This window comes from Pelodiscus sinensis, chromosome 22 (assembly GCF_049634645.1).
Source record: "Pelodiscus sinensis isolate JC-2024 chromosome 22, ASM4963464v1, whole genome shotgun sequence".
Classification (NCBI taxonomy): Eukaryota; Metazoa; Chordata; order Testudines; family Trionychidae; genus Pelodiscus; species Pelodiscus sinensis.
The window spans coordinates 6947647-6961483 of NC_134732.1; the positions used below are offsets into that span (position 1 = coordinate 6947647).

Below are 13837 nucleotides of genomic sequence, written 5' to 3' on the forward strand. Positions count from 1 at the left end.
ACACATCCTATAAAAAAGCATTAGACACTTAAATGTTTTATCCCAGCTAATGTAATTGCAGAGCTGATTCTTATATAAGTAAGAGTTGTTTATTTTCATGCTTCAGGGCACTGGATGATCCCAGCAGCTGGAAATAGGAAAAAAATGTCCCTTATTCTAGTATACTATCAGGTGCAGTTAGCGCAAGAAAGGTTGGCTCAGGCCTCCTGGGTTCCATCCTACTCTCCCACCACTCGGTTAAATGAAAATAGACCCCAGTTTGTGTGTGTGTGTGTGGGTTGGTTGGTTGGTTAGCTTTGGTTTTAACTCTGAGGTGGCCACTAATTATAGGCATCTTGATTTGACACACGCTGGGATTGATTTCCAGAGGCCAAATATCCCAAGCACAGAGACACCCAAAGTAAGTGGAAACATTTTAAGGTGCGGGAGCGTTTATGTCTCTGCTTCAGTTTGGCCGTACAGAAGTGTGTTGTTCATCTCTCCCAGTGCGCTGCTGTGGGGTTTATATCTAAGGGCATGGCTACACTAGCCACCTTAGTTCGAACTAGGGTGGCTAATATAGTCATTCGAACTTGCAAATGAAGCCTGGGATTTAACTATCCCAGGCTTCATTTGCATGTTCCCGGGCGCCACCATTTTTAAATGCCTGGTAGCTCGAACTACCTGCCTGCAGCTACACTTAAGAGTGTTAATTCGAACTACCTAGCCCATGCTGCGTGTAGCCACGGGCAGGTAGTTCGAGCTACCTGGCATTTAAAAATGGCGGCGCCCAGGAACATGCAAATGAAGCCCAGGATATTTAAATCCCGGGGTTCATTTGCAAGTTCGAATGCCTACATTAGCCACTCTAGTTTGAACTAGGGTGGCAGTGTAGCCATACCCTAAGTGCTTAGTGATCATTTGACACCCGCCATTCTAGCAAGGGGCCCTCTAACAATTTTTAATCTGCCTTTGAGTGATCAGGCGCTGGCCTCCGAGACACAGGATACCAGACTAGATGGATCATTGATCTGTTCCTGTCTGGCAACCCTTCAGGCTCCTTACCGCTACCAGTATGGGATTCACACTGCTGCCTCTCTGTAAACCAAGCAGTGAGGAGATGGGCAGAGGCTCCCAGGTTGGGGATTTCCCTTCTACCTGCCAGAGAGCAGCAGAGCTGGGGAGGGCAGAGTTTAATGCAGCTGCTCAGAATCTTATACAGTTGAACCTCTCTCATCCGGGACTCCCTGGTCCAGCAGGACCACAAATGTTGCTAGTCCAGAGAGCGCTGTCTGCAGAGGTTGGGAGCAGCTGGGATGGAGGGGCAGGAACCCAGGGGTAGAGCGCCCTGGGAGCAGCTGCTATCCAGCTGCTCCTGGAGTTCCCCAACCCCAGTCCCCCATGGCAGCAGCTGCACCCGAGGCTTCCTGTCCCCTCCCCCATGGGGAACCCCAGGAGCAGCAGCTGCCACCCCATGCATGGGGACAGGGAGCAGAGCCCCAGGAGCAAAGCCTTGAGAGTGGGCTGGGGCTGGCAGACCCAGGCAGGTGACCCAGAGGAGGTCAGGCCTCTGGATTCTCCTGAAGCAGCGGCCAGGAGGGGAGCCCCGGGAGAGCCGGGATGCCTGACTTCCCCAGGTCTGGCAGAGTCCTATGTTCAGGACCACTCCAGTCCTGAGGGTGCTGGACCTGGGAGGGTCAACCTGCCATAAATGCATGTTTGTGACATAGGCCAGCCCCCTACCCCGGCACCGACTGCACAATCTGGTCCCAAAGAGAGGCAAATAACACAAGAACAGATGGAAAATAAAACAGCCGGGTACCACCCAATACACAAAACCAAACTGGAGGGGAGGGGGCGCAAAAACAAATGCCAAAGACTAACGGCTCTCCAGTCCCTGACAAGAGCACACATGGACACCTGCTCATTTTTAAACCTTCACAGCTCTGCAGGTACAATTGTCTCAACCCCAAGAGTGCTTCCTAGATCAGAGTTAAACCCCTGATAAATAAGACATGGGGTGAGATGGGGATGGGGATGGGGATGGGGATGGGGGTGGGGATGGGGATGGGGATGGGGGTGGGGGTGGGGATGGGGATGGGGATGGGGAAGGAAGGCAAAACCAGCTTGGAGCATTTGGCGGCAAATGGGTTTGTCTCTCCATGTGTATTAACAGGCCAGACAGTGGTTAGTTTAAGGCATTCAAAAGCTTTTAAGTAAAGTCTTGGAAAGAATGAGCCATTGATCTCCGAGCACAGAGCATGAAATTAGCCAGCAGAGGCAAACACTCAACAAAGGGATTCCATTCAAACACACAATAGGGCCTGCTGATGTGTGACCACAATGCAGGCAGGTCCAGACCCCCTCCTGGACCGCATGGAGTGCCCCGTGTCCATCAAAGCATGCAGGGAAAGGCAGAGAACCTGCACAGCAACAGACCGGCAGCCAAGGCGTCAGGGAGCCAGGGGCCACAGGGAGCTTCAAGCAATGGGCCTGCTGAGGTAGCTGCTCTGAAGCAGAGACCAGCCTGTCTTCACTCCTGCATGGTACTAAGCACACGGAGGTGGTGGCAGAAGACTCAGGTTCTGTCCCTGGCTCTGCCAATGGTCTGCTGGCTGATGCCAGGCAAGTTATTTCACCTCACTGTGGGGCCATTTCCCCATCCATCAGCACAGGGATACAGCTAGTTGCCTCCTTTATGCGGCTCTTTGAGGCCTCCTGACAAAAAGCCCCACAGTAAGCGTGAGATACTGCGGTACCCACGTGTCCGCACTGACCTGCCGCATTAGCTGTGTGGGAATAGCCACACCCCCAGGGCCACTGTCGGGGGCAGGGCAGTTGCCCGGGAGCCTGGCAATTTTAAATGGCCCAGTGCTCCAGGCCCTTTAAATCGTTGCTGTAGCCCCACATGGCGCGGTCTGGGCACCCGAGGGCTGGTTATGGGGAGGCATGCCATGGTGCGGGCAGTGCTGAGGGCTGGCGGCCTCTAGTCCTGCCTCTTCGGCCTGAGGCCACAGCTCTTTCAGAGGCCTAAGGCCGCCCACCCCCCACCTTGCCAAGGGCTTGGTGACGTCCGTCACCAGTTGTGACTCTCACGGGCCATTCAGGTCAGTCGCAGGCTAACCAACTCTCCTCCCCCTTGGGTGGAAAGTGTCAAAGGGGCTAACTCCCACGACACCGCACTGCACATTAACAGCAGCTCTCGTCTGACATGCTCAGAGCACAGAGAGAGGGATTCCTGCAAAGAAGGTGTGAGGCACAGCATGTTTCCCATTCCTTCCTTCCCTCTCTCCCACACACACACACTTCCTGTGCCAATGGCATTGTCAGAACCTCGGTGCTTTCTGCAGGCTGATTCCATACCCTGGAAACACTTGGGAGAGGGGGTCAATTTACACTCAAATTCACAAAAATCTAAGCCCAGCTCGGTTCCACTGGCTCCTTTTGGCGTATGGCAGAGCCTGGCCTTCTAGCCCTGTCCCTAGAGAAGAAAACTGAAGACTCAGAAAGTAAAGAAACAGCAAAACCAAAACCCACCCCACTGAGGCAGGGTAATAAAATGGGTAAATGCTACGGAGAAAACAAAGAGAATTAGATTCACCAGCAATTACAGCCATTCAGTGAGCAAGTGAAAGAAACTGCCTGTTGCCAGCTAAATGGAACCTCCATGATTATCACCAACACAGCTGTTCCAAGGCCTGTCTGTTTCCATAACTCAGGGGAACAGCCCCAGAAATCTTCAAAACAAATAAGAGAAAAACACAAACACCGTGAGCGTGCAATCAACACAGCAATAAGTCACTGTGCTGCAGAGCCAGCTGAGCGCGGCAGCAGGTTTCTCGGCCAGCCGGCATTGCTGCTTCCTTGTTAGCACAGCGAGCTGGAAAGGGGAACACTCGTTGCACATGTTTCGTGATTGGGGTCTTCAGTCCCCCCCAAATTCCTTCCATTTCCCCCCTAAAAAAAAGTATTGTCTATGTGTTGGTGCATTCAAAAATGTCCTGGACCAGACTCAAGAACTATGGGTCCTATTCTGCCCTTTGCCACTGGCAGAGCAAGTTACTACATCCCTCTGGTCTCCACTTCCCCCCCTTTTGCCTACCTTGGCTATGTAAGATTAGCAGCTCTGTGGGCCCAGGACTGTCTTGTGTAACAGCCCCCCGCACAATGGAGCCCAGATCTTTGCTGGGGCCTCTAACTGCAACTGCAATACAATTTGGCTGAGGAGGAAAAGGAAAGAGTGTCAATCAGCAACCTCCCCCACCCAGTCAGTGGGGTCAAAAGGTCCACAGGCCCTTAGGCAAGGTGTGGGTGCGGGGCAGCTCTGTGCCCCAGAAGGGACAGGACCTGAGGCACGCGCACACACACACACACACACACACACGGAGCCCTTCAGAGCTATGCATTCATAGGGGTCTGGAACTCTGGCTGCTGTCATTCAGTACCACTGCAGCTGGGAGCTCCGGGTCCCAGGGCGATTGCCTCCTTTGGGGGCAGGCCCACCAACGGGGGTGGGGGAGCAAATCTCCTCTGCCCATAGCTCATTGTAAATCAGAAAATAACTTACCATCCAGGAATGCCGATTTGCAAGCCCTGAGTTTAGGCAAAAGCCTTTCCACTCATTGTTAAAATTCAAAAAAAAAAAAAAAATCAAAAAGTGAAACTTGGCACTTGACAGATTTTTTAAGCCACACAACTAGGCAAACATCTAGATTATGGCATGACAGTATTGTATTACGAACTAACCGTGGACTGCGATGGCTCCTTAAGAGGAGTGTATGCAATGCACAAGATATTGCAACCCGTTTCTACAGAGATCCCTGAGAGAGAAGAGCCCAGGCATAAATGAGATCCCCACTCTGATTACATGTGCCCTCTGGGCATCTCCTCAGACTGGTTCGAATTGGAACATTAAATTGTATCGATATACCCCCCACCGCCACCCACACGTCATACGTCTCAATTATAGCTCCTTACAGAGTACCCCACGCAGGTCAGAGCCAAGTCTACCTCCACCCCACGAACCCCTGCTATTCTCTCCACTGCTTATTGCTGTGAATTACTGACAGGCAATGGAAGGCCCTGAAGCAGTTTGGAAAAAGAAGAAGAAGAAGAAGAAGAAGTTAAAGATGCTGACGATAAGGAGCATCACACTATGAGCATGTCTCTCTGTGGAAGGACTGGGGGGTGCTGGGTAGGGGCTCTGTCAGTTTAAAAAGTAAGAGTTGGGCATGGGTGGCTTAAAGCAGAGAGAACTGGGCACCACACGCAGCAGGCTGCTACTCGAGAGCGGGGAAAGGACCCCAAGCCAAGAACTACGCGCCTTTGAAGCAATTTGAGCCGATACTGTTTGCATCTGGGTTTCTTTGAAGATAATTCCAACTGAGGGAGAGTCGGGCACAAGTGCAACAGCAGGAGGCAGAGTTGCTCCAGGGCACGTAATTGCTGCCTCATTATTTATGAAGTGCAAGGAGATGGAGGGTGCAAAATAAAGACAGGCCCTGCCCAAAAGAGCACCTTCGACAGAAGGGGCCAGGGCTTGCTGGGAAGCCCAGAGAAGGAGGCCACTTTTGATACTCATTTCTTTAGGGCTTTATGGAAACAGGCAGCCACTGTTATTCATCTGCATGACAATGGCCTCTATCAGCCCCATTGTGCTCCGGGCTGTATGAGCACATGGCAAGAAACAGCCCCTGCTGTGAACAGCCTGCAATCTAAACAGACAAAAGGCAGGACAGGAGGGATGAGAGGAGAAAGTGACTTACCCAAGGTCCTCCAGAATGTCAGTGGCAGAGTCTATAGTGGAACCCCACAACTCCAGAGTCCAAATTCAATGCCTTAATCAACCAGACCACTCTGGCTCCTCACTTGAGGTCTGATGAGCTAGTTTATTAAAGGGTTCTCTCTTCTAGGCAGCTGGCTTAAATACAGCTTAGCCTGGAACTTACCAAGAAACCACTGCGAACGATTAACCTTTTGAGGCTGGTGGGAGATCCTGCTGATATCAAAGCACCTGTCCTCAGGTGGTACTTTGCTAGCAGTCTCCGCAGAGAGGCACAAAACTGAGCAGAGAACACCCATCTAGGACCAAAAAGCTGTCCCCATGCAGCAGGAAGGGTCAGGGGAGGGAGCTCTTCTGTTGCCTAATATCCATTACATCAGGCCCTCACAAAGGGTATGGCATCATATGAGAGTATGTCTACACTAGCCCCCTAGTTCGAACTAGGGAGGCTAATGTAGGCATTTGAAGTTGCAAATGAATCCCGGGATGTAAATATCCCGGGCTTTATTTGCATCTTCCCATCCAGGCACCATTTTTAAATCCCCTTAGTCCAAACTAACTGCCCGCGGTTACACGCGGCAGTCAAACGTTAACTTGAACTAAGTCCTTAGTCCAAGTTAACTGTTACACCTCGTGGAATGTAAGAGTTTGAGTTAACGTTTGACTGCCGCGTGTAGCTGTGGGCAGTTAGTTCGGACTAAGGGGATTTAAAAATGGCACCCGGACAGGAAGATGCAAATAAAGCCCGAGATATTTAAATCCCGGGCTTCATTTGCAACTTCGAATGCCTACATTAGCCTCCCTAGTTCGAACTAGGGGGCTAGTGTAGACATACCCTGAGAGACATAAATGAAACAGCTTCACAGGAAGTCAGGGCTGGCTTCAAGCTCAGACTACAAAGCTGCTGCAGTGCTCTTTGCTAGTTGTGAGAGGCAGAATTGCCTAGTGGATAGAGCACCAAACTGGAATTTAGGAGAGCTATTCCTGGCTCTGCCACTGTCCTCCTGAGTGACATTGGGCAAGTCACTTCACCTCTCTTTGTACCCTATTTTCCCGCATCTGTAACACACAACCAGACTGTAAAGGGGTCTGCCCTCTTGTGAGCGCTCCTTTGTAGCCAAGGGGTGTCGTGTAAGATCTCTGCCTGGCCGTCTGTAGCAGAGAAAGTGTCGGTAAGTGGCCTGCAACCAGGCTTCTTTGTACCTCTTGATGTGGCTGTTGGGGGTCTGGGAAGGGACCCAGGCTTGCCCACTCCTCTGGGTCCCGACCCAGTGACCCTATGAGTAGCAGGTGCCTGCTACAAGTCTCTGCTGTCTGCTACTTCCTTGTTCCCTGGACCACTTCCTCAGGATGCTGCTCCATCTGGCTGTCTCAGGGTTTTGAGGCTGGGTTCTCAATAGACCCTGCCCAGGGTGCTATCAATTCTTGTAGTCAGCTTGTGGCTAGTTTTCAGTCACTGGACCCAGGCCTGAATCATAGAATCATAGAATACTAGGACTGGAAGGGACCTCGAGAGGTCATCGACTCCAAGGCCCAGCTGGCACTCAGAGCTGTCCGTGGTGCTGCTGCTGTTCTTCCAGTCAGTGCACAGATCTGTCTGGGTCTAGCTCCAGTGAGGAACTGCCAGGCCCTAGCCCAACAACTTCTGCTGGGCCCTGATTGGCCGCTGTGGAGGCAGCCACTCTATCCTGCCTGGAGGACCTCTCTTCTGCTCCTCTCACTGGGGTGGGGTGGGGTGTGGCAAGGCCTCCAGCTTCCTCTAGGGACACTGGGGCTTAGTCTACCCTGTCACACAGACCCACTGACAAAAAGCTCTATGTCACAGCTAGCTATTATTTCGGGAGCTCTACTTTACAATGTTTCAGATATGATTTGAACTCTGCTTGTTGCCTCTCCCACACCTCATTCTTTAAGAGAAAAAATATATGAAGAGCACACAGCTCCAGCCAGGCTCAGCTCCAGTCAGGTGACATTGGTTAGATGATTTTGGGGGGAGGCAAATACATGTTGACTCAATGACATCAAAATATTTCATGAATTGGTGACAGTTTCACCAAAAATTGCTTGGATCAAAAAAACCTGACACCCCCCCAAATAAAATGTTTTGTTCTATTGGTTCAAAATGACGTTTTTTTATACATCCTCAAAGCTTATTAAAAACATGTAAAACCAAAAAGCTTGAAATTAATACAAAACAATCAACCTGACACGTCTTCTCTATGGCTTACAATTGTCAGCAAGGCAAGATATCTATTATTCCCCCCGCTCTAGCTTCAGCCTGTGCAGCTGCACCAGATGGTCTCACAGCTGCAGCTGGAGCAGATCAAAGCCTTGTTTCGGAAAGGCCAGCTACAGCACCACGGAGACAACAGCACAAGAGAACTCAGCAGTGCAAGATAACCCCAGCGTGCGAGTCATGGGACGTTGAAAAGGGCAGCACACACATCCTAGTTAGACTGACACGTGCATGCAGGTACAGCAGACGTTCACAAGCCCCTCCTCCTGGCATGCCGACAGCGTGACACCACAGGACCTTCCAGGAGACAAGAGAGGCTGAATCACTTTCACTCGATGCCTACATCTAGACTACATCCCTTTTCCGTAAAAGGGATGTAAATTAGACGTATCGCAATTGCTAATGAAGCGGGGATTTAAATCTCCCCTGCTTCATTAGCATAAAAATGGCTAAGGGATAAGGGATCTTTCAGAAAAGGCTTTATTTTCCGCAAGATCAGCGTCTAGACTGGCGCTTTTTTCCGGCAAAGCTCCGTGCCGAAAAAAAGCGGCAGCCATTTTTATGCTAATGAAGCGGGGGAGATTTAAATCCCCGCTTCATTAGCAATTGCGATGTGTCTAATTTACATCCCTTTTACAAAAAAGGGATGTAGTCTAGACGTAGCTGATGGGTATGTCTAACTGCACACCAAGCCCCATCTGTAGGTTTTGGGGCTTATGCATTTGGTGTCTCCAAGCCCACACTTGAGTGTCCACACCACTTGGCACAATTGTTGGTCTCACAGCCATGCTAACACAATCATCCCACATTTCTGACTTGGGTCTGTGGCTTGATCCACACAATGACAGAGCTTGGATCTGACACACCAGGACTCTGACACATCCCTTGAGCAGAGTCCTAGGACCCAGGTGTCAAGTGTGCTTGCTGACTTGAGTTAAGACCAATGTGTGTAGATGGAAGGGAGACTTGAAACTGGAGTCACAGCCTTTGCTCAATGTGCAGTGTAGACATATCTTAAGAGATCGGGGTGACAGCAGGACCACCAAAGCCAACCTGCCGCTGTTGCCACCAGGCCTACCAACCTGCTGAAATCAGCACAAAGTAAATAAGCTCAATTCCTTATTTACATAGTATAAAACAAAAGCAAGGGCCAGGGGCTGCCTCATTCCTTTTCCTCCAGAAAATCCCCCTCTGCCGAAGCACAGCTCCAACAGCTGCCAGGAGAGCAGTTTTTCATCCTTTTAAATGTCAGCCGCCCTCCATTTTCTAATGCAACCTGACACTAACTGAGAAAAATGGACACATTAATATGGAGTTCATTAGTAAATAGATTATCCAAATATTTCAGGGTAGGGGAAGAAAACGCATGCGGAGTCCGACATAATTGCAGGAGCTTCTCTGGAGGGCCAGCAGCTGATTAAATATTTATGGATTTTAATGCACTGATCTGTTAAGTCAGGAAACAATCTTTAAAAATAAAGCCTGAGATGTTGCCTTTGCAGACAATCCTTAATCAGCACCATAGGTGCAGCAGATCTCCGTGAGCGAGGCAGGAACTGCTCCCCAGCAGAAGCAGCAGACGAGTTTCCCCCTTTACCTCCTCTTGCACGGAATATGGAGAAACACTCCAGCTGACAGTCAAACCAGGAGCCAAGATGGGCATTGTCAGAGCTGTCCCTTTCATAGGAAGGATTGGGGCAGCTGCCCCAGGCCGTGTGCTTTTAGGGTCCCCCAAGGTGGCCACCCCAACCATCCTTTGGATGGAAGTTACCAGGGGAGATTATGGGGGATTGCACATGGTGGTGGCAGCCGGGGCCGCCCCCCCGGGTGGGCGGCGGGAGCTGGAGCCCAGCAGTCTGCTCCACTCCACACTGCTGCACCACCCTCGCCAGGCCCATTGCATGTGGCTTCTCAGGGGGCAGGAAGCAGAGCGCTTCGATCCCAGGGAGCTCCAGTTCCCACCACCATGGAGACAGGGAGCAGTGGGCCACTAGGGCAACAGGGTAGAGCAGGCTGATGGGCCGCTCTGGTATTAAACATCATTAAACATGTGTCTCATCAAGAGCCTGGGGAATTAAGATATATCCATTACATTGCTTGGAAAATTCAATAGGGCCTATTCTTTTGCTTTTACTGTGTGTCTTGTGATAGTTCCTGTTCGTTACACTCTGCACCTGAAATCCAGAGACACTCAGCTCTCATTTAAAACGAAGTTTCAAGCCCTCATAAGTGCAGAGAAAACCTTGAAAATGTAAGCTGAATACAACCTAGAAGTTCAGAAGCCAGAAAGCAAATTAAATAAAGAATTTGGGTTCTTTTTAATTTGTGATTTTTGAATATTTGGTGCTGGCAATACTGAGAACCTAAATCATACACTATTTTTAAATGGAAGAGATGAGAAGCAAGGCATATGGAAGTTAAATCAACATCTTCACACAAACACACTGGGTACGTCTCCACTGCATCATAACTCACAATAAGATATGCAATTTGTGCTATGCAAATTGCGTATCTTATTTCAAAATAGCTTATTTCATCCTTTGGCACTGTCTACACAGCGCCAAATTTCAAAATACAGCATTATTCTGAAACGTCCCTTACTCCTTATAGAATGAGGTTGTACAGGGACGCTGGAATAGCGAGCCCGAAATAGCAGGCTTGCTATGAAGATGCAGGATAGCCATTTCGGAATACTCCACTATCCCAAAATAGCATTGCAGTGTAGACATAGCCACAGAGCCCCACTGAAATCAAAAAGATTTGCAAGAGCAGGTGAGTGACTCCAGCTTCCTGGGGAGGAACCTTCCAAAGACAGAGAAGGGGGAAGTTTTCTTCTCAGCTCAGCCGCACAGCTGCCAAAACACTTCTGAATGAAAGGAAAGAAGCACCCACGGCAGCAGCCCTTCATCTGATCAGAGGCAGAAGCAGCTCCTCTCTAAAGAGCCCCAATGCAATCAGCAGAAAGACAACGCAATGCTCAAAAGAGGCTTTTCTGTATTCCAAGCAGCAACGGCAACTCTTTAAAAGTGTGAGCAAATCTGCCTTTATTTTGGGCTTTTGCTGCCACATTTATTAGTGAAATGGAAAAAGGGGAGAAGAAACACAAACTGAGGGGAGGGGGGACACACAGTTTGTTCCCAAATCCTCCAAATGTGACTTACTTTGTTCTATTGTGACAAACTGAAAACGCCTCTAAGGAGTTCATTTCACGTCTCATCCATTCTCTGAATAATGGGAAAATCCCGCTTTGTTTCTCTAAGATATCAGCACACACTGCGCGCCACATATACTCAATTCCATTAGACATAATGGAACGAGATTGTCCCAGAAGTTGTTTTCAATTGCTTGAGTGCATCCTTCATTTAGGGAAACAAGAATATATGAGCTTTTCTACTCAAGCCGACGTGCGGACGCAAGTTTTAAGCCGCAGCGAGGGCTATTTGCTTAGAGGTTGGGCTTTGGGGTGGGAAGAAGGTTGGTCGGGGCTGTCCTCTATTCAGGATACGCACGAAGGACTCAGGACGTTTGTTAATGAGCAAGAGGCATGGACTCCGTATCCATCCCCGCATCAAGCTGCCGTGCGCGGCTCATCTCAGCCGCATGTCATGCATGAAGTGGGAGGTCACGCTGTCACCTGGTGCAGGTCCTTCTGCTGCATTTCAAGCCTGGATGCTTCTATTAAGCATCTAAGCCTTAAGAAATCATAACATTTGCACTGCGACACTGAACAAAAAGGAGGCAAAGCTGCAGTATGTTATGCAGACGCACACTTGGCAGCCCATTGATGCAGTTTCCCAGTATTTCCAGAGTCTCCCAGGGAACATATGTCATTACACGCTGTATAATCACTAACAATTACACAGTCAGGGGGCGAGCAGCCTGAGAAAGGACCCAATGCATAACAAACACCCTGTTTACGTTCCATGGAAAATGTTCCCTCAGGGAATTTACGTGACCCAGAAGCCCTGCTTTGCCTTCACCCCTGAGATGAAATGAAAGCTTGGAAGCCTGGGAGCAAGGTGCAGAGACATTCTCAGTGACAAGGTTACCAGGACCCTGGCATAGTTCTGCCACCACGTATGGAGAAGGGGAGCGGGGACAGGTTAGTCAGCGAGGATCAGAATCCCCAAGTAACAATTCAGGCCAGAGTGTCGCCCTCTGCCATCTTCTCAGCCAGCAAACAGCATTTTCTACTCCTCACCACCTTGAGACATTCATGTCTGCGCACTGGCACCACAATCCAGCACCACACAACCCACAGGCTCTGACTCGGCTAACCACATGCTGACAGCTGCTACTGAGCAGGGATGGTCCTAAAACTCGCTATCGAGGCTAAGCTCAGACACTTAAGCATGTTGCTGAATCAGGAGCAAAGTCCAGAGAAACCACCAGGCTTCAGTGTTCACCGCATGATGACAGCAGAGAAGCTCGCAAGCAAAATGCCCCACCCAGAGTTCGGGAAAGCAGCAGCATGCAAGCGTATGGGCTGAACAAAACTTGCTGGAGCAAATGCATGATCTGGGCACAGCTGGAAAGAGACAAACCTTGTGCCCTAGAACAAACTGCAACAGGACTTTCCAGTGGTTCCTTTTCCCTTGAAGCTGGGATGGAGACAACGTAAACAATGGAGAAGGAACAGAATAACTACCGAAAGAGTCTAGATAAAAACCTCAGAGATACAACAGACTGGGGGTGGGCAGAGAGAGAAGCAAGTCAAAAAATAAAAGGAAACTGGCCATGAGCCACCAACTAGAGCCAGGCCCATATAATAGGGGTGACCAAATTGTGGCTTGTGGGCCTCTTCTGCAGTTAAAGCATGGCTCACAGAGCCTCCTATACCCCCCACTGGCTGCTTACCAGACTGAGGTGGAGCTCTGGGTTTCTGCCCTGTGGTCTCAGGGATCTTCCTCCGCTCTGCCTAGTGAAGCCTTCATCCCCGAAACCCCCACTCTTATCCCACCACAGAGCAGAAGCCCTGAGCCTTGGCAGGCATGCCTGGGCTCTTGAACATTATTGTATGGGGCTAGGAGGTCAATACATTTGGCCACCTCTGCTACACAGCAGCAAGAGAATTAGCAGCTGCAGCCCTGGGAACTGTCCAGCAACAGAGCCTCCTGAAGGACAGCCTGGCTGAGTCCCGCCCGCCCGACCAAGGACACAAGGTCCCCTCCTTCCCACTCCTGAGCGAGGGGGTTGCGAGCTTCCATCCCCACCCCCACCCCCCAAGAATCAGCACATGCTCGGAACACTCAGGCCCTGGCTTGGAAGACACATGCCCAGACTGTGAGCTCATAGACTCCTAGACTTTAAGGTCAGAAGGGACCATTATGATCATCTAGTCTGACCCCCTGCACAATGCTGGCCACAGAATCTCACCCACCCCTCCCAGAATAATCCTCTCACCTATATCTCAGATATTGAAGCCTTCAAATACTTTGAAGACCCCAAGATGCAGAGAATCCTCCATCTGTGATCTGTACCCCATGCTACAGAGAAAGGTGAAAAACCTCCAGGGCCTCTGCCAATCTACCCTGGAGGAAAATTCCTTCCCGACCCCAAATATGGCGATCAGCTAAACCCTGAGCACGTGGGCAAGACATACCTAGGGGTATGATTTGTGTCTGGGTTTGCAGGACACCCAGCCCAACAGACCAATGAAAATGCCCCAGCGCTGACTCCCCGCTGGCCGCACATTCAATTGCTTGTCTCAGACCTGTCCTAGATCAATGAGCTCAGGGGCGTTCCAAACCTTCCTCTTCCCCACAGCTGGCATCAGGCTCCTTCCACAGCCGCTCTTGGCTGGGTTTCAACTGCAATCGGTTTTATTATTGTGCCTTGCT

At 50.2% G+C, this 13837-nt stretch overlaps 1 protein-coding gene across 4 annotated transcripts in view; it reads right to left on the reverse strand.

Annotated features, from left to right (window-relative positions):
- The window catches only part of ASTN2 (astrotactin 2), a 730659-nt gene that overhangs the window by 652499 nt on the left and 64323 nt on the right, over positions 1-13837 (reverse strand). Inside the window, exon 1 of one of the 4 annotated variants that reach the window (XM_075905851.1) lies at positions 12855-13147. The exons of the other annotated variants lie outside the window; for them this stretch is intronic. The gene's annotated coding sequence lies outside the window, so the exon portion shown is untranslated. Of the gene's footprint in view, positions 1-12854; positions 13148-13837 lie in introns of those variants that run through there. 4 annotated transcript variants of the gene reach the window in all.